Source organism: Ipomoea nil, unplaced genomic scaffold, assembly GCF_001879475.1.
Source record: "Ipomoea nil cultivar Tokyo-kokei standard unplaced genomic scaffold, Asagao_1.1 scaffold1401, whole genome shotgun sequence".
NCBI lineage: Eukaryota > Viridiplantae > Streptophyta > Magnoliopsida > Solanales > Convolvulaceae > Ipomoea > Ipomoea nil.
Window position 1 is genome coordinate 274810 of NW_017617829.1, and position 20220 is coordinate 295029.

The window sequence follows — 20220 nt, forward strand, 5'->3', positions numbered from 1 at the left end:
ATTCGTTATAATATATTAATGATAATTACATTAAATCGATATATAAATTATTCCATGAAATTAAATATCATAATATGGTGCACGGTAATACCATATATACATATATACATACATACATACATATATATATATATATATATATATATATATATATATATATATATATGTATGTATGTATGTATGTATGTATGTATGTATGTATGTATGTATGTATGTATGTATTTATGTATGTTAATTGTCGTCGTTATCTAACCAACTGCATTGCAAAAGGAAAAGAGTCATTATTAAAATCATTGATAATAACCATATCTGGAGTGCACTGTAGTTAATGATTTATTATTGATTATAAAAATCATTTCCAAATTTATTATCGATTATAAAATTATTTTTACAGATAATACCATATTACGGTACACGGGTTAGACACTAACCATATAATGATTGCATCGCAAAAGGAAAAGAATAATGATTTTATAATGCATGAGTTAGACATGCAGTTTCCATGATTTTAACATTACAGTGAAATAATGATTTTATAATTTCAAAATTTATTATTGATTATAAAATCATTTCCAAATTTATTATTTATTATTGATTATAAAATTTTTTTTTACAATTTTATTATTGATTCTAAAAAGAATAATTATTAAATTAAAAATGATTAAATTGTTATATTATAGTTAAGGTAAATATTAGGGATTATTTACTTATAGAATTGTTTTATTAAATTATTTAATGAATTATTTTATTATAAGTAGCGGAAAATTAGTTAAATAAATTAGTGAATTAGTTATAAGTTGTATAAATTAAAATTGGCAAAACCGGAACTATATTGTTAAAATTGTATTTTTAAATTATTAAATAAACTATATAAATTAAATTTGATTAAATTGTTTAATTATTCTTAGCAAAATGTCAGTACCAGATGTACATTAGGAAATTTGATTTTAATTCAATTAAATTCATAAGAGGATACCAGGACTATGTGGTCTAATGGTACCCGGGTTGGATTTCCATTTGGAAGATTATGAGTTCAAGCCTCAGTGGAGGCGTTATTGGTTCTTTGTGTTTCAGTAGGTTGAGAAAGTATATGAACAGATACTATAATGTAATAGAGCCAGTAACTTTCAAAAAAAAAATTCATAAGAGGATGATCTTAATTCGCAAATTAAGAATATATATATATATATTTTGAATACTACTCACTCTATTACATTGTAGAGTTAATACCGCCTCCACTAAGGCTCGATCTCATGACCTTCCATATGGAGAATCACTAAATGCCATCTAAACAAAAGGTTCTTGGCAAATTAAGAATAGATTAAGAGGATGATCTTAATTCGCAAATTAAGAATATATATATATATATATATTTTGAATACTACTCACTCTATTACATTGTAGAGTTAATACCGCCTCCACTAAGGCTCGATCTCATGACCTTCCATATGGAGAATCACTAAATGCCATCTAAACAAAAGGTTCTTGGCAAATTAAGAATAGATTAAGAAACAGATACTACATTGTAATAGAGCTAGTAGCATTCAAAAAAAAAAAAAAAGAATAGATTAAGAAGTGACAAACAACAATAACGAATAACATAACAAAAGCATGATTTTAATAGATTTTTTTTTAATGTAATCTGCTGCATATATTAATCAATCAAAGCCGAAACAAAAGCAGGAGGAACATCCTCCCGCATCAAAGAGTTCGCCTGCACAGAGGCTGCTTGAGCTAACGAATGATCTAAAAAATTTGAAGTAAGGGGATTGTAAATAACTGCACAAGAAACTAATAAATTCATCAAGTCTTGACATGCTGAAACAGCTATACCATCATAAATGCGAAACTCAGTCGCTGAATTAACAAGAGCGTGACATAGGTTCGAACAGTCTGTCCGGAGCACAACTTCCGTAACCCCACGATCTCTAAGCCATGATAGGGCCTCCTTACACGCATAGGCCTCCGCCATAAAGGGTCCCTGACATAACTGTAGAGGGCTGTTCTTGGCTGCAATGAAAACACCATCCGCGTCTTGCAACACAAGGCCAAAAGCCCCTCTCCTTGTCGCAGCCGTGAAAGCCGCATCAAAGGAGCATTGTAGCGCCGAGGGCGACTGCCCAGCAGCGGCACTGGATGCAGCGGACTGCTGCTGCCAACCCAGACCATTCGTAGCCGCACGCTACGTGTGAAGAGATGCCAACGCCATCGCATGCACCTGCCGTGGCCTTCCCACCTTGAACTCCCATACCGCCGAGTTCCGTTACAACCAAATATGGTACATAATGGCCTCCATAGAAGTGAATTGATTCTCATCAACATTTTGCAATACCAACTCAAGCCATGCACCAAAATCATCTCCCACCGTATTCTGCACCATTAAACCCGAAACATTCCACACACATTTAGAATAATCACATTGTACCAAAGAGTGTAAAACATTTTCAGAACATAAAGCACACAAAGGGCATGCTAATGGGACTTCTACCCTTCTATTGTATAAATTCGTAGTGGTGGGAAGCACTCCCCTCACCACTCTCCACGAGAAAACTTTCTACTTAGGGGGTGACTTCAGGTTCCAAATTTTATTCCAAGATGAGAAGCCATTGGGGGGCACAATAACGGTCCCCATTAAATCACGGTAAGCACCTTTCACTGTGTAAATTCCTTTGGGGTCTCCATGCCAATACCACATATCATCAAATGCAGGACTAATTGGTATTGTAGAAATCCAATCTACATCTTTGGGTGAAAATAACTCATTAAGTAAAGGAATGTCCCAGGTAGAGGATGCGGGGTCTATTAATCCAGACACTTTAACCTCCCCTAAATGAGGGGTTTATCCGACACAATCCTTGGTTCACAATCCCCTATTAACCACGGATCACCGCATACCTGCAACGTGGTATTACCATTCCCAATCCTACGCCTGATATTGCGAGTAATCAGTCCCTGTGCAGCCATAATACTCCCCCAACAAAAGCTTGGATTATTTCCAATAGAGGCATTCAAAAAATCAGAATTTGGGTAGTACCTGGCTTTATACACCTTTGCTACCAACGATTGGGGATTAGTCAGAAACCTCCAACCCTGCTTGCCCAACATAGCTATATTGAAAGCTCTCAAATCTTTGAAGCCCAACCCACCATCCTTCTTTGGTATATTCAATTTATCCCAAGCAAGCCAATGAATTCCACCCCCATCCCTCCCATTACGCCACCAGAATCTATTCATAACACGCTCCAGATTTTTACACAAAGAATCAGGCAATAGGAACACACTCATAGTAAAAGTTTGCCTGAGCCACAGATTTCAGTAAAACTTCTTTCCCTTGCCCGTGATAGAAGTTTCTTATTCCAGGAGCCTATTCTTTGTCTCACCTTATCCTCCACATATGCAAACACCGCACGCTTATTCCTCCCCACAAAAGCCGGCAAACCTAAATATTTTCCAAAATTCACCGCTTGCTGAACCCCAAATACTGCAGCCACCATATCCCTATCTGCTTGCTGAGTATTTTTGCTAAAACAAATATTTGATTTATGATAATTAATGGTCTAGCCAGAGAGCTCCTCATAAAATGAGAGACACCGTTTGATCGCATGTGCCTCACCAACATTTGCCTTGAAAAACAATAAACTGTCATCCGCAAAAAAGTGATGTGAGAGAGCAGGGGCCCCTCTCGCCACCCTTAATCCATGGACAACACCTCTATCCAGAGCCTGCTGTAATAACAATGATAACTCCTCTGCACAGATAATAAACAAATATGGGGATAAAGGATCCCCTGACGGAGCCCACGAGACGGGGTTATCTGACCTCCAGACACACCATTAATCATAACATTATATGATACTGTAGTAACACATTCCATAATCAGGTTCACCCACCTCACCTGAAAGACCAACGCCAACATCATCTTCCTCAAGAACGACCACTCCATTCTATCGTAAGCCTTCGCCATATCTAACTTCAGGGCTCCCCATCCCACCTTTCCCAACTGTTTCCTATTCAGGAAATGGCCCACCTCAGCAGCAACAAAAATATTATCCGTTATCAACCTGCTAGGGATAAAAGCACTTTGCGAAACAGAAATAATATCACCCAACAGGGGCTTCATACGGTTAGAAATAACTTTCGCAACTACCTTATACACAACATTACTCAGCACAATATTCGACTCATTAAGGCCAACTGGCAAAGACCCCATATTTAAACACTCCAGCACAAAACAAATGACATCTGTCCCAACAATATCCCAGAATTTCTGATAAAAGCCCGGATTCATTCCATCTGGACCTGGGGCCTTGTTTGGAAACATAGCAAAGAAATCATCTCTTACCTCCCCCGGATCATAAGGTCGATTCAACCAATCATTATGGGACTGAGTTATACGAGTGGGGATAGAGGCAAAAAAATCCGTCCCATCATTCACAACCGGATTAGCAGTAAAAATGTCATTAAAATAATTCATTACAACCAGTTTCATTGCATCACCATCTACCTATCCACCCTAATCATCTTTAAGGCGTAAAATATTATTCTTACGTTTACGGGCAGAAGCATACCTGTGATAGAAATGAGTATTTGCATCCACCCCACGAAGCCAGTGCTGCTTAGCTCTTTGCCTCCAGAATACATCCTCTTGCTTCTCTAGCCTCACCAATTCAGTTTCTAGACGGAAAAAATCCTCTAACGCCTGAGGGCTCATACGGCCCCGACAACTCATCTGCTGTTTCTTGAGACTAGCGATCCGCTCACCAAACTTATGGAAACGATCACCGCCCCAACTCTGAAACCTCATACCACACCTCTCCAATCGGGTCTGCAAATCCTCCACCCCATGTCCCCACGCCTCCTCCAACACCTCCCTACAGCCCTCATCCAGCAACTAGGCCATCTCAAAGCGAAACTGTCGAGGCCCTACTCGGTTCCCCACACCTGGCCGAATGTCCAGGAATACAGCCGAATGGTCCGATCTCCTAGTGAGTATATTATAGACCCTTGCACCCTCCACCACCCCCTGCCACTCATCACAAGCCACAACCCTGTCTAACTTCTCCTCCACCCAAGCCTCCGTGCCTTCCCCCTTTTCCCACGTAAATTGGTACCCAATCATAGGGATCTGTACCAAACCACAATCCTCCAACGCTTCACCAAAACCCCTCAATAAAGATTCAGGATGCCGAAAACGTCCCCTCTTCTCATACTGGAAGAGCAAGTCATTGAAATACCCCAAAACTACCCAAGGCAGCGTAGAGCGAGACCTTAAGTGTCTTAAAAGATTCCATGACTCCTCTCTATCACTACAATCCGGGAAACCATAAAATCCCGTCATCCTCCAGGGCACAAAACCATCAATCCGTACAACTACATCAACATGGTTTCTGGAATAACTTAGCAGACTAACCGTATCATTCGTTTTCCACAACAAGGCCAAGCCACCACTCAAACCCCTATTATCCACATAGAACAGACCCTGAAACCCCAACTCCACACGTAACCGCTCAGCATATTCTCTACCAACCTTCGTCTCCATCAGAAAAATAAAATCGGGCTTCTTCCTGGAGGCCATATCTAGCACTTCCCGAACTGTTCGTGGATCACCCAAGCCACGACAGTTCCAGCTCAAAGTACTCATAATGACGGGCGGGTCTGGGAACCAGAACCCGCCATGAACAAGTTTTTTGAAATGTCTGTCATTGCCACATCCACACCAACCCTCCCCCCAACTCCCTCACCATCCCGCCCCTCCTCCCTCCGCCTCTTTGGTCCGCACGTCACTCCCTTCCCCGCCACCGGCTGCCCTACCGTACCACCCCTAAACCCGTCATCCACCCCCGAGCCAACCGGCATCCCCCCACCCACAACCACATCCTCCCTCTTCCCCCCATCGGAATTAGACAAGAATGGCCAACCGGCCTCGGTCCACGCTGCAACCCCGCCTTCATCTCAACCCCATACGGATATTGGTCTACCGTGAGTGTTGAATTACGTGCTTGCAAACAAAACTTGTATGAATGGCCTAACAAGCCACAAAAGAAACAAAAAGTGTGTAATCTTTCATACTTGAAACTCACCCAACACTACGTATTATCCCGTTTTGCCAACTTCATCCTCCGCCGCAAGGGCTTAGCCACCGGAATACTGACACGGATCCGATAAAATGCCTTCCATGGCCGGTCATCAAACCTCTCATTCCCCTTCACAAACCCACCAAGGAAATTACCAACATACTCCTGTATGACCATGGATGTATACCCCATTGGGAGTTCATAGACCTGGACCCACATATCAACACTATCAAGCACCACATCCACCGGAAGTACCCCATCCTCCACCGGTCTACACACTATAGACCTTGCCAGATTCCTTCAAAAGCAGGTGTCACTGTCGTCTTGCACAAGGTGGTTGGACAGAAAACAAGAACAAGGTTCGGAAGAAACAGACTACTTGTCACAAAGGGTGATTGGGTTTGTCTAGGGGAAAGAAAATATTAACGAGGATCAAGGGTGACTCTCGAACAAGCTAACGCCCGAAGCTAACACGCAGGAAAGGCACAAAGACGAAGGGAGGTGCAACAAAAGGATACAAGAGCTTACTTCAACGGTTCCCACTTGCATCTGCCTCACGACTGTGGATCTTACTTTGCCGAGGTCCCGACTTCATGCACACGTCTTGGATGCTACTTCCACATAGCCCATTGTTGCTTCCAAACCGAGACTAACTTCTCGATCGGGGTCTCAAACTATCAACTGGTTTTGAGTCCGCTGAAGTCTTCCTCTTGATCCTGCACTCAAAGGACCGACGACCCTTCTTGCCACAAGCAAAGCACTCAACCGGTTTCCCTAGACAATCCACACCGGGGTGGTCTCTTCCACACTTCTTGCAATCGGAGTGCCTTCCCTTAGCCTTGTTGTTCCGGATTGGCTGAGGAGTCTTACCCCGCTTTGAGTCGTCTCTTTGAAGATTTCTTGTTGATTCAACACTTTCTTCAAGCGTCCTCTTACGGTTCTCCCGGATTCCTTTCTGAACTTGCTGTACTCGGTAGAGGTCAGCGGCACAACGGTAGGCCTCCTTGGCTTGAGCAGGATAGAACCGCTCGCGTAACTTAACCTTCAGGTCTTTCCAACTGAACACCGGGTCTTGTCTACAAGCTGGCCCTTCAAGCATCCACGACGAGTCCGCTTCTTGCCTAAGGTAGAACGTAGCTAACTCTACCTGGCGATCCTCTGGGCAAACCACAGCTTCGAAGATCTTGTCAAACATCCGGATCCACTCGTCCAGCACTGCGGGATCTTCTTCACCGGCGAAGGTCGGGGGATGGAGACTTGAGACTAGGCGTACTACGTTGCAATTCCCATTCTGAAGAGGGTGGTTGTTGAGGAGGGTGTTATTTAGCGTCTGGGTGATCTGTGTTAGCTGATGCAGGCTTTGAACTAACTGCTCGATGGTGGTCACTTCTGGAGACCTTGCATGACGTCTTGATGGTGCCATCCTCGACTTCTACAGCAACAACACTATAACGGGAGGAAACTTAGGACCCGCACCCTTACCTGGTGCCTTAACTAAAGAGAACCAAAGCTAAAAGGAGAACAAAGCACAGGAAGCACAACAGAAAATGGTAAAAGAACTCACAACCTCACCGCGCATCCTAAGGATCCTAAATCCTAAACACTTAGATACTTAAAGTCACTTAGGGTCTCAAACCACACTTAACCACTTAAAAGTCTAGACTCTATCATCCTAGGCTCAAACCAAGGCTCTTATACCAACTGTAACACCCCCGAATTCCAGGCCATTTTAAACTTAAACATGCAGATAATCTAACCATAACAGAAGCATACACAGCAGAAGTCTTAACTATATAAAAGGTGGAAAACTAAGAGTGTTATGCCATGTCCACACTAAGGTGAACGCACAGGCGTAAACAACATCAACATAATCAGTCTACAAAGGACAAGGTCAAACCATCCACAAGTCTAAAATCCAACATAGAAGGCACACAGGCCCAAAACAAGCTACAAGGTCTGAGGGATTTACACTATTCATCACTAGATCGCGCTCGCCTATACTCGGAACCTGAAAGAAACACATAAATACATGAGATGACGCCCGGTCAGCGAATGATGCTAGTAACCCACCAATACATGTGAAATATCATACATAGATAGTATATATACAAAATCATTTGCGAAATGAGATACAGTATATATAAGTTCAAAGCCAAGAGTAGAAGTCAATCACAAGACTCTATACACTCACAACAAGGATAAGGGAACACATTACAAGACAACAAGAAGTACAACGACACACAAGAACGGCTCAAGATGTATTCTACCATCACTCAGTAGAATCACACCCGACTTGCACAACACAAGAGAATCAAGAAACACACATTGGCAACACAAGCCTTTGTGACAACACATGTCACAAATAGAGAAATACACAATAACGGCAACACATGCCTTCGTGACATCACCCATCACGAATTGATATGCCTTCCTTATTGTGACACCCTGAAATACAAATTCAATTAAGGGATTAATTAAGTAATTAATACTATTTCAATTTGTAATTTAATATCTTAAATTCCTGAAATTTAATAGTTGGAGACTAGTAATTGACTAGTCAACCCCAAAGTCAAAGTTGTATATTGAGTTTTGTAAGGAGTTCCCTTGTTCCTTACACTTCCTAATGTTAGTAAGGGGCATTCTTGACCTTTCACTTGTTGTTGGTAATGTAACCTAACCCAGTAGACCACCTTCATTCTATCCTTACACTTTAAAAATCTAGCTCCACCCTCTCTCTAAAAGGTGAGTAGCTTTTCTTCCAAGCCAAGTGGGAACCTTGCCAAAACTTCAAAAGTTGCTTCCAAGATTCAACCTTTCTTATATTGGGCATCTAGGAGGGTAAGATCTAAGTTCATCTTGTGTTTTTGGTTTTATTTAAGGAGTCTTTTCTTAAAGATAGGATCTTTATGATCTTTTGGTTTGTTATTGAAGTGGGTTTGGAAGGTGAGCCTAGTGAGGAGCTTGTTGAGGTGTAAAGTGAAGTCTTTAGTCTACAAGAGGTAACCCATGCTCTACAAAACCTATTTTGTTTACCTATATGTGATTTCTTGGATTCTACATGTGTTTTGCTATGAAATATGAGGGTTTATGCATTCTCTTGTGAAAATGCATATCTAGAGCTTGTGTTTAGGGTTCATTTGTGCCATTGTTTGGCATTTCCTTTGATTCAAGTCATATTGTTGTATTGGGTGAGATTTGGCATGTTTTGGACTTGAATTTGAGTTTGGAGAAGAAAATCCGCGAAATGTTGTATTGTGGTACAAGGGTGTACCCGCGGGCGGAACGACGGGTAGAGGTCCAACCCGCCGCCCACCCGCGGGGTACACGGTGTGAAGGAGCCTGTACCCGCGGGCGGAACCGCGGGTACGTGTTGTGATGTTGATGGGGATTTGTTCCCCGTGATTCTTTTGACTCGGTATTTGGTCTTTTGACTTCCCGATGTTCTTTTGTGGAACTATTTGAGTGTCTTCTTAATGTTTCGTATGTCTAGAACTATATGGTAGGGATCCATGTAGGTTTTGGTGTCGTGAATCGTGCTAAGTGTTCAACACTGTGTTTCATTGAACCGAGATGATTCTTGTGTGTTCTTCGGAACTACGTTTGGTTTACCCGTTTGGTTTACCCGTTTGATAAATACTAGCGTGTATGTTGTTTGTACCTTCCTATTGGTTGATGATAACTTGTGTTATTCATCGTTGTTGTTGTTGGACTGTGATCTATTCCTTGATTGAGTATAGTTTCATGTCTTCGTTGTGATCCGTTGATTGAATCCCTTGATGTGATCCCGTGTGTATGATTATTCCTTGATTAAGTTATTGTTGAGCTTATCCTTTGTTGTACACACATTGTGTGGAATCTATATGTTGTTGTATAGGGGTCCTGGAGGTAATGGTTGGAAGAAGATACAAGGTTGGGGGTAGCCATAAGGTTGGAACCGGGCATAAGGAAGGCATATCAACTCGTGATGGGTGATGTCACGAGGGCTTGTGTAGCCGCTGTTGTGAGTTCTTCTCTTGTGACGTGTGTAGTCACAAAGGCATGTGTTGCCGTTGAGTGTGTCCTATTCCTTTGAGTTATGCATGTCGGGTTTGATCTATTGTGTGATGATAGATCCTACCTTGGGACTTCTTGTGAGTCGTGTTGTCCTTTGTGGTCTTGGGATGTGTTCCCGTGTTGTTGTTGAGATTGTTGAGTCTTGTGTTGACTATTGCTCTTGGTTTTGTACTTATATACTTATGTATTCCGTTTCGAAAATGGCTTTACAACTTATATCTATCTATGTATGATATTTCACATGTATTGGTGGGTTACCAGCATTATTCGCTGACTGGGCGTCTTCCCATGTTTTATTGTGTTCTTTCAGGTGATGTCTAAGCGAGTGCGCAGTCTAGTGCCTGTTAGCATAGCTTCTCCCGCTTGTTTTATGGCCTGTGTGCCGATCTAGTTGTAGACTTTTGAGACTATGGATTAGTTGTAAACAATGCAGATATTGTCGTAGCGTTCATCCTTGTTGGTGAACGTGGCATAACACCCCATGACTTGGATTTATGTTTATCCAGTTATCTTTTAGTCTTCCGCTGTGTTTGTTGTTTAGTTGTGTTATCTGCATGTTTAAGGCTTTTAAATAGCTTTTTTTTAGAGGGTGTTACAGTTGGTATCAGAGCCTAGGTTTGAGCCTAGGAAGTAGTTAAGTCTAGACATTATAAGTGACTAAGTGTGGTTTGAGACCTTTAAGCGACCTTAAGAATCTAAGTGTTAGGCTTAGGACTCTAGGTTGCGCGGTGGGCTGAGTGTTGCTTTCTGTTCTTTGCTTGTTTGCTACCTTTTGGTAACCGTGTTGTTGTTGTAGAAGTTTGCGATGCCGCTTCGTCCCCGAGCTCGCACCCCGGAAACCCCAACAAACGAGCAGCTCGCTCAGAATCTCCACCAGTTGACGCAGACAATGCAGACGCTCAGTGAAGCCTTGCTGAATAACAACCACGTTGTGCCGCCTCCTCAACCTGCTGGGCACCGCGATATAGGTCGCTTCGTGTCGGGGCATAGGCCGCCAACCTTCGCGGGTGAGGAAGACCCGGTAGTTTTAGAAGAATGGATGAGGGTGTTCGACAAGATCTTCACAGTTGTGGGTTGCCCCGAAGAGAGAAGGGTAGAACTGGCAACGTTCTACTTCTGCCAAGAAGCTGATCTATGGTGGGTCCATGAGGGTCCGACCCTCCTTGAAGAGCCTGAGTTTGGTTGGCCCGCGCTGAAGGATAGGATGCGTGAGAGGTTTTACCCAGCGCATGTGCGAGCCGCCATGTTTGATGAGTTCCTTCACCAGCAGCAAGGATCCCTGTCTGTGGTCGAGTACCACAAGAAGATTTTGGAGTTGGCGCGCTTTGCTCCGGTGCTTGTGCCTACGGAGCTTGCTAAGGTTGAGAGATTCGTTGCCGGTCTGAATTATGAGGCACGAAAGGCATTGACGGTGAGTAGGCCAAGTTCCCCTAAGGATGCGTATCTGAGCGCCGCGGATCTGTATCGCGTTCAACAGCTTCAGAAAGGATCTTACGAGCTAGTCAGGAAGAGAGTTGAGAGCGGAGGTTCTTCCACCTTCAAGAAGCCACGACCGGGTTTTCAGGCGAAGAATGTGTCATCTTCGTCTCAAGGACCAATCAGGATAGAGCATCGGGATCCACTACAACAAACTGGGCGTTTAGCGACACATATTTAGCGGCGGTTATACATAACCGCCTCTAAATGACTATTTTGAGGCGGTTAGAAAAACCGCCGTTAATTTTAATATAAAGGAGCTTAAATAATTACTTTGTAGTTGTTAGCGAGATTATAAATCTATATAATTAATTATTAGCGACAATTACTTGCGGCGGTTCATCAACCGCCACTAAATGTTAAAAACAAAGTGATTCTAATATATATATTTCAAGTGGCTATTCACCACACTTCACCGTTTCATTATCCCTTCTCACTTCAAGTGACTCTTCGCCCTTACCCTTTCAATTCACCCTAACCCTCTCACTTCACTTCGCCCTAACACTTCTCATCACTCATTCCGCCATTTTAGCTCAAGGAAGTCTCTGAAAATTGCCCTAACCTCACTTCACCACTCCATTACGTCGATTTTAGGCTGCTGCGGTGAGAAGGAGACGTGTAATAGCATCTGAGAGGATTTCCATAAGGTAATATGTACGCATTTTTTTTCAAATTGTGTTGTATGGATGAATTGAGTGTGTTTATAGATGCGAAACTATGGTTGTGTTAGCCTAATTTTAGCTTATTCACTTGTATTTTGGAATTTAAGCTTATTGACTTGTTTTTTAACAAAATCTGATGGGAGTGCTTCTATAAGAAATGACGTTTGAGGAGGTTGGTTCACTCAGTTTCATTTCTGATATTTTCCTGTACAAATGGTACCAAACACTGATGGGAGTGCTTCTATAAGAAACTAAAAACTGGTTATTGAGGGTAATGATGGATGGATGGGTCAGTTCAGTTTCACTGCTCAGCATGCAATTGTTAGATCTTTTGATCTCAAAATAACAAACAGAGATGTTTGCACCTCTGATAAGCAAAGTGGTCTTTGGCTTGAGTTCTGTGCATATGTGACATGTAATTTTTAGAAGTGAGGATTTAGAATAGCAATGGCCTCTTACTTCTTTCTTCCATGTTTTGTTTTGTTTTGTTTTTTTTTTTGTTTTTTTGTTTTTTTTTTTTTTGTTTTTTTTTTTTGATTTGGCAAGTTTGAAATCTTCATTTATAGCTAGTGGTTATAACTCACTGTTTTTCTGCTGTGTGAAATACCACTATCTCTCTATCAAGTAGAAAACTGAAACTAATATCTTAATCTCATATTGCTGGGTAACTTTGTTTATCTGGATTTCCTAAGATTAGTTAATAAACAAGGGCAGTGTTTATTTCGATTTCCTAAGAAAGATTAGTTAATAAACAAGGGTAGTTTCACATCCAAAGCATATAATCATCTCTTCTATTAGTTGAGCACTCAAAACTTTTTACTTAATATAGTCTCTCATTGTTTTAGTCGAAGAAAAAGATGCAGGGAACTTCCAAACATGCCGTTTCTATGTATGTTTGTATGCGTGTGTATAGTCCTTGCACACATACCCGCCTTTCATTTTATTTGGCAAATTAGCCGCATTAATATGTTAAAGTATTTGAAACAGGAACAGAATTTGGTCCATCTGCCATTGAGCTCAAGAGATTTTCACTTTCATGCAACTATTTGTTACTCTTGTTTTCATATTAAATGCTTGTCATGTACTCATGTGAATTTCTGAACATTAGGCTAGATTTTGAACATCATAGACTCATAGTTAATATTAACCATGTTAAGCTGGCTATTGTCCATACTTTAACATAATTGGTCACTTATAGATTTCTTTGTTCAATACTAACTGAACCTTACATTGCAGCGAGATCACCTGGCCTCTGAAGGACGGCGAATAACGAAGCTTGATAAAGTAGTAACTTCGTCTTCACTACTGGATTGATTATTGTTCCACTTTTTATCACTAATCCTAAACCAAACATAGGAATTTCTAGGAGTATCAGTTCTGTTTTTTATAATCCCTGTCTAATTCTTGAGTATGCAGTTCTGTTTTTTATAATCCCTATCTTATGAGTCCAGATTGTACATGTTCTGCAATATTCAATCCAGCTAATTCTTGATGTTACGGTGTTTGCTGGGTGTGAACTGTCAGTTTAGGACAACCTAGTATTTTTAGATGAGATTAGAACTTTTTAACCTTTCTATCAACATTGGTTAAATATTTCATTCTTCTTGCATTTCTGCTAATAAAGATTCAGTAAATTGTTTTACATACTGTACAATTTTGAGGGTTCATTTATGCTTCTGAGCTAGCAGACCTTAAGTTGTGTTCTTGAACTGAAAATGTAAGCAGTATTTGTGTTTCCTCAAGGAGGTGACAGGCTGACATCCAATTATAATCCTTAATTTTTCATTTAATGTGTAGGTATGCCAAGATCAAAAAGGTTCATGGATATGAGTCGGTCAATGTCTCATCAACAACCTTCTTCATCAACACACGAGCAATTGTTGAATGACGCACAACTTGAAGAACAAACTCAGGATAATGAAACACCTCAAGAGCAAACTCAAGATACTGAAACACGACAAGAGCAAAATGAAGATGCACCATCTTTGTTTAAAAGGAAAACAAGGACTTCGTGGGAAGTTGATGTGATTAGTAAGTTTACATTATTATATTTATTGATTGATATGTACTAAAAGTCTGAATAAATCAATACATTAATTTAGTTCCAATGAAGAAGGATTTGTGAAGAAAAAAAAACTGAAAGTTAAAGAAGTTTGGACACTTCCCTTGGGTGAAAAAGTCATAGTCCCATTTGACAAGTTTGATACACCATTCACTGAAGCAGCAGGATTATATACTGGAACACTTTCAGGGTTGGCACAGGAAAGTAGCTCATTTCCAATCAATTTTACTGATTGGAGATTGATGCCAAAGCAATATAAAGAAGATACCTTTGCCAAAATAATCAAGGTAACAAAATAATTTCAATTATTTGCTACATTCAAAAAAATAAACGTGTATTCTTCTCTATGATTGATGATTGTGAAATATAATTTATCTATTAAGGGCGGCTGCCTATTCAGATTTACGTTCCTTTATAATCATCCCTGATATGATATGTGCATTTGTATTATCTGCCTCTTCATTTCATTTTCTTTTATTTTCCATCAATTAATGTGTATTCTTCTCTTCTCTGCGGCTCTGCCTATTCAGGTTTACTTTTTTTTTCTTAATTTGTATTCTCAATTTTTTAAATTCAACTATAATTGATACCTTAACTATAATTTTATTCTAATTTTTTATGATAAAAAAATTTGTTTAGAGGCATCAATTAATCAAATATGGAATAAAAATGTAAAACTTATACATTTCATGTCTTTCAACTATAGAATTATAGATGGATTCAATGCTTTCATGTCGTATTGCAGTTGTCAAATCTGCAGGTTAGCCTTGCAAATGTATATTAGATAGTGGCATAGAGAAGATACAAATGGCAAAACTTTTAAGGAGGAAATTAATTCGAAAGGTATTGGTGAGGATACTTAGGTGGTCTGATCTGATGACAATCATACCATGTGCCTTAAATTATCAACATTAAATTCACAAGAGGTGTAACTTACATAGAATAAAATATTTTTAGAAAAAAAAAAAGTCTTTCTTTTTCCAGGATTTTGGAGGACCTAGCAGAACAGTACATTTCCCATTTTTGGTAATAAATAATCATCAAAATTCTATAGTATATTATTTTCCATAAGATTAGGTGAAGTTTTGATTTTTATTCCTCTACAAAGTATTGTGTGTATAAATGATAAGTCTACTTACCAAATTTTGTACCATAAAGTGATTCTATTTGCACTAAATTTTATAACTTTTGATAAATGCTAATAATTACATTTGCCATGATTTGAAGCCAAAATTTCACTTCCAAAATGATGTGATTGCAAAACATTGGACACTTCAAAATATTGGGAGGAAATGGAAGGACTTCAAATCTAGGTTGTGGATAGAGTTCTATGATTCTTCCTTAAACCGAGATGAACTGATTAGTAAGTGTCCAATTGGAATTCATAGAGACCAGTGGTCAAGTTTGTCAACTATCGTTTGTCTGACAAATCTAAGGTAATGTTTCTAATATCTGTTTGCTTATTATTATTGTCATATTTGCCTAATGTATTAGTATTATACTCTATTATTAGGGGATGTGCCAAACAAATGCTGAAAGTAGGAAACACCAAAAAATTGCACATACTTCTGGATCAAAGAGCTTTGCTAGGAGAAGGGCTGAGATGGTATTTCAATTTGTTTTTTTTTTTTTTTTTTTTTTTTTGCAATTAACTAAGTTGAATGTTTTTTTTTTTCTTAACTACTAACAATTTAATTTTCATGCAAGGAAATTGAGCTCGGGCACACTGTTAATCGCTCAGAACTATGGATGGATACCCACAAAGTAAAAAGAGGGTCATCTGTTAATGAAGAATGTAGAATTATCACTGTAAGTATGTTTTAATTTATTTTTAAGGGTTAGATGTTACACTGCAAATTTATATTTGTTTAATGCAGGAAAAGATCAGAAATGAAATGGATCAATGCTCACCTTCTCAATCACAATTTGTTTCACAAGATGATCCTGTTGGCAAAACCTTTGGAAAAGAACACAATGGACGTGTTCGTGGGTTAGGTTTTGGACCATTCCCATCTAAGGTATTTAACAATACATCAAGGATGAATGAGGATAATCAAATGAAGGAGTATGTGTCCACTTTGGAGAAAGAGTTAGCTGCAACTAAAGCTCAATTGCAAGTTCAAAGTGATATGCAAAAGGCCATGGGAGGGGCTCTTGTTGCTATTTTGGAAAGAACTTTTGGCAAAGTTCCTGAAGAATTTGCTACCTTCCTTAACCAAACATCTAAACCAATAAGTGCATACTTTTTTTTTCAAATACTGATTTATACATTAAGAAAAACGGATTGTATGCATTTCTATATTGTTGGGCAAACACCATTGATTTCATTTAACTATTTAGAGTCGAGTATTGAAATTTATACTATGAAATGTAGGTACCCGATGAAAGAAGCAAGCTACAATCTTCACAAGGGAGTGGAAAGCAAAATTCATCCTCTAGTCATCATGTTAATGGACAATCTTCTACATGATATGCAACTGTAAGTAGTTTCATACAATCTTCTATATGAACTTTCTGCTTTGGAAGATTAAAGAATCTAAATTTGTAGCACCAAGTTAATGTTGAAGCTAGGAAATCCTTTACATTCTTAATCTGTCCTGGGGTTCATTGTTAAGGTTCTGCAGTTTCTGGGCAATGTAGGACTGCAGATTGGTCATTGGTTGTTGTTAAGGCAACTCTCTTCATTGTGACTTACCTTGTCTGCAACTGCTTATACACTCTCTATAGTCATCACTTACAAAAATGGAAAAAGACCGCGATGTCCTGTTGACTGTGAAGGCTGGAATTATATAACTAATAAAACGGCAAACAATTGCACATTTTCTATTTACATGGACTTCTTAGTAAAAATTCTCAGTAGAAGAACTATGAGTAAAAATACAAGTGTTGAGTCTGCAGAGACTTTGAGGTTTCAGGTTTCAGGGGTATGGAAGTTGGATGCTGAACAGGTTGCATGGCAATGTATGCATGGTGGTTCCAAATGGCAAGGTATGCATCAAATAACATACTTCGATTAGTCTAGTGCAGTCGTGCATGGTGGTTATAAACTGATTATGTATGTGTGTTTCTTCATGATACAGGGTTTTATAGTTGGTTCTATATCTGGTATTTGCAGATTTTATGAACACGATATGCTATTTTCATTCAAGGTTGTCTTGTTTTCTCTGAATGTCGTAATTGTTAGCAATCTAATTTGGATTTTGAATCCTACGATGAATAGTTTATTTGTTTGTCTTCTGTTATCAGTTGCAGGATTATGCAAACAAATAGAGGGGCTGACTAATGACGTTGAAATATCAAATGAAATGGTTGCAGGTCTTTATGTTGCAAGAAAAGCTGGAAGAGAAGGATATGAAAGAGCTGGAGTAATGAGGTGTCAAGGAAGAGACACATGAGGAATCCATCACTGCAGAAGAGATGAATGAGCTCTCTTTTGATGATAAAATTGCCACCAATGAGCTTGGATGTTGAATTGATTTTCTTTTAATAAGTAAACTTCTTTGAATATTGTTAAACATTAGTATTTGGCAATACAAGTTACATTTGATTTTCATCTAAATTAAATGTGTATTTATTTGTATTTGCAATGCACATATGAAAGTAGATGTTTACAGCAAAAAAAGTAATTTAATGACAATTATAAATTTTAGTAGCAATCCCTATTAGATGAGAAAATACAAAAAAAAAATATTAAATAAACATTAGCGGCGGTTTTGCTAACATTTACGAAAAAAAATTAAATAAACATTAGCGGCGGTTTATAAACCGCCGCTAAAATTTAAAGTAAATTTTAAAGAAAATTTAGCGGCGGTTTGAAAACCGCCGCTAAATGCATTTAAAACCGTAAATATTAAATAAATATTAGCGGCGGTTTACAACCGCCGCTAAATGTATTCAAAACCGCTAAATAAATTTTTCATGAATTCCCGCGGTTGTAGAAAACCGCCGCTAAATGCTTCGCGACACACTATTTAGACACGGTTGAATAACCGCCGCTAAACACACTAGTGGCGGTTTTGAACCACCGCTAAATGCAAATAAAACCGCCGCTAAATGCCTGATTTGGTGTAGTGATCAAGCCAAGACGGTTGTTTGCCGTAGATGCGGGAAGGTGCACGAGGGCCAAGATTGCAATGGCCAAGCGCACCGGTGCTACCGATGTGGAGAACGTGGTCACAAAGTCGCTGAGTGTCCCTAGCAAGCCGGTCAGAGAGCGTTACCGCCACCCCCCGGAGTCGGAGGAGCATCGGGAGGTAGTTCGGGTCGTGGAGCAGTTGGAGCTAGGCCACCTGGGAGGGTCTTCGTGATGGCGCGTTCGCAGGCAGAATCTGAGGGTTTGATGGAGGAGGAGTTGGCAGGTAATCCTTTTCTCTAGTCTATCTTTGTTCTTCGCGAGTATCGTGTTCTTTGTTGTCCTGAGTGTTATCTTGTGTTCCGCCGGTGTCTTTTTGAGTTACTTGGCAATCCTTGGTATGCTTTTCTTTGGTAATGATTCTTTTAGAGTTAGATGTAAGCTCTTCTTGTTAAGTGACTCTCTTAGTTTTGCAAATAAGTTTCGTTGTGAAGTTAGCTATCCATCTTTAGAACGAATCATGTTTGGGTTAATTCTACAATCCTTACACTTAGTTGTTCTTGCAACCTTTCCTTTGTGAACCCTATAAATTTCCCAAGTATTCTTTGAAATTGGAAATAGCAAATCCACACCAAAAATCCTTTTTTGTGTAGCTTAAAAGTCAAGCAAAATGCTTTAATTGTAACTTTAGAGTTTCAAACCTAGGCCTATTCTTTGCCAACCCAACCTCTAAACCACTTAAGCTAATTGTTTTCCTTGGAACCTACCCAATTCTAATTCCATCTAACCCATAAATTCCCACTTTGCCCAAATCTCCAAATTAAATCATCTTTTTTCCCCAATTTTTCCCACAATCCCTAAAATTTTTCCCAAATTTCTTTCCTCTTCTTCTACCCTACCCGTGAACCACCGAACACCACCCCCTACCCGTCGCCACCAGCAGCCCCACCCGCCGGCGCAGCTGTCCGACACACCGCCTCGCCGTCCATCACCTTCGTCCGCCGCACTGCCGCCGCCGTTCTGCTTCGCTGCTACGACGCCAAGAGAGAAGCCGAGCGAGAAGAGAGAAAGAAGAAGAAAAAGAGGAGAGGAATTCTTGGGTTCTTTTGTTGAGCTTTGGGTCATCATCAATCATGCCTAGAAGGTCAAGTTTGGCAAGAAAAGCGGAATGAGTGGATACCCACTACCTTGTTCTTGAAGGTAAAGCCTTTGATCCGGAATCTTTTCCTAATTCTTTGTTGGATATGCTTAGATTCCAGGGTTTGTTGGATGGGTTTCTCGCCATAAGGGCCGAGACTTACCCGAGTTTGGTTAAGGAATTTTATCATCACATGGTTGTGACAAAGGAGGGTGATAAGCTTGAGATCACTTCTAAAGTGAGAGGTGTGAAGGTTGTGCTTTCTGAAAAGAGGCTGGCTCAGCTTTTGAGTTTAACTGCTTCAGGAGTTGCTCAGTATAGTGGTCATTCTTGGATTTGTACGGATACCATGGGGTACCGGGACTATTTGAGTTATCTGTTGGGCCGTACGAGTGGTTTCACTCAAGCTTCAAGGCCGGAGAAAAAGTCGTTGTCCACGGAGCAACGGATTTTGGTTATGTTGGTATCGGATTGCTTGTTGCCTAATAACAATAAAAGCAAGTTGTAGGGAAAGTTAGAGTGCACCTTTGCCTTTTTGCCTCAAGAATCTGGTCAAGTTCAATCTGCCATCGTTGATGTTACAGCACATGGTTTTTTGTCGGGATCATAACCGGAAAAGCCTACCGTATGGGATGGTGTTGAGCTGGATTTTGGTTAGAAAGGGTGTAAGCGTGGATGGTTGT

At 39.9% G+C, this 20220-nt stretch overlaps 2 long non-coding RNA genes across 2 annotated transcripts; both read left to right on the forward strand.

Moving 5' to 3' along the window:
* Nucleotides 1-13546: 13546 nt before the first annotated feature.
* Nucleotides 13547-13762, forward strand: LOC109186064. The gene is made up of 2 exons (XR_002055080.1): nt 13547-13633; nt 13675-13762. It is a non-coding gene; the product is annotated as an uncharacterized LOC109186064 (long non-coding RNA).
* Nucleotides 13763-15855: 2093 nt separating this feature from the next.
* LOC109186063 lies at nt 15856-16237 on the forward strand. The gene is made up of 3 exons (XR_002055079.1): nt 15856-15933; nt 16035-16136; nt 16205-16237. It is a non-coding gene; the product is annotated as an uncharacterized LOC109186063 (long non-coding RNA).
* The last annotated feature ends 3983 nt before the right edge of the window (nt 16238-20220 follow it).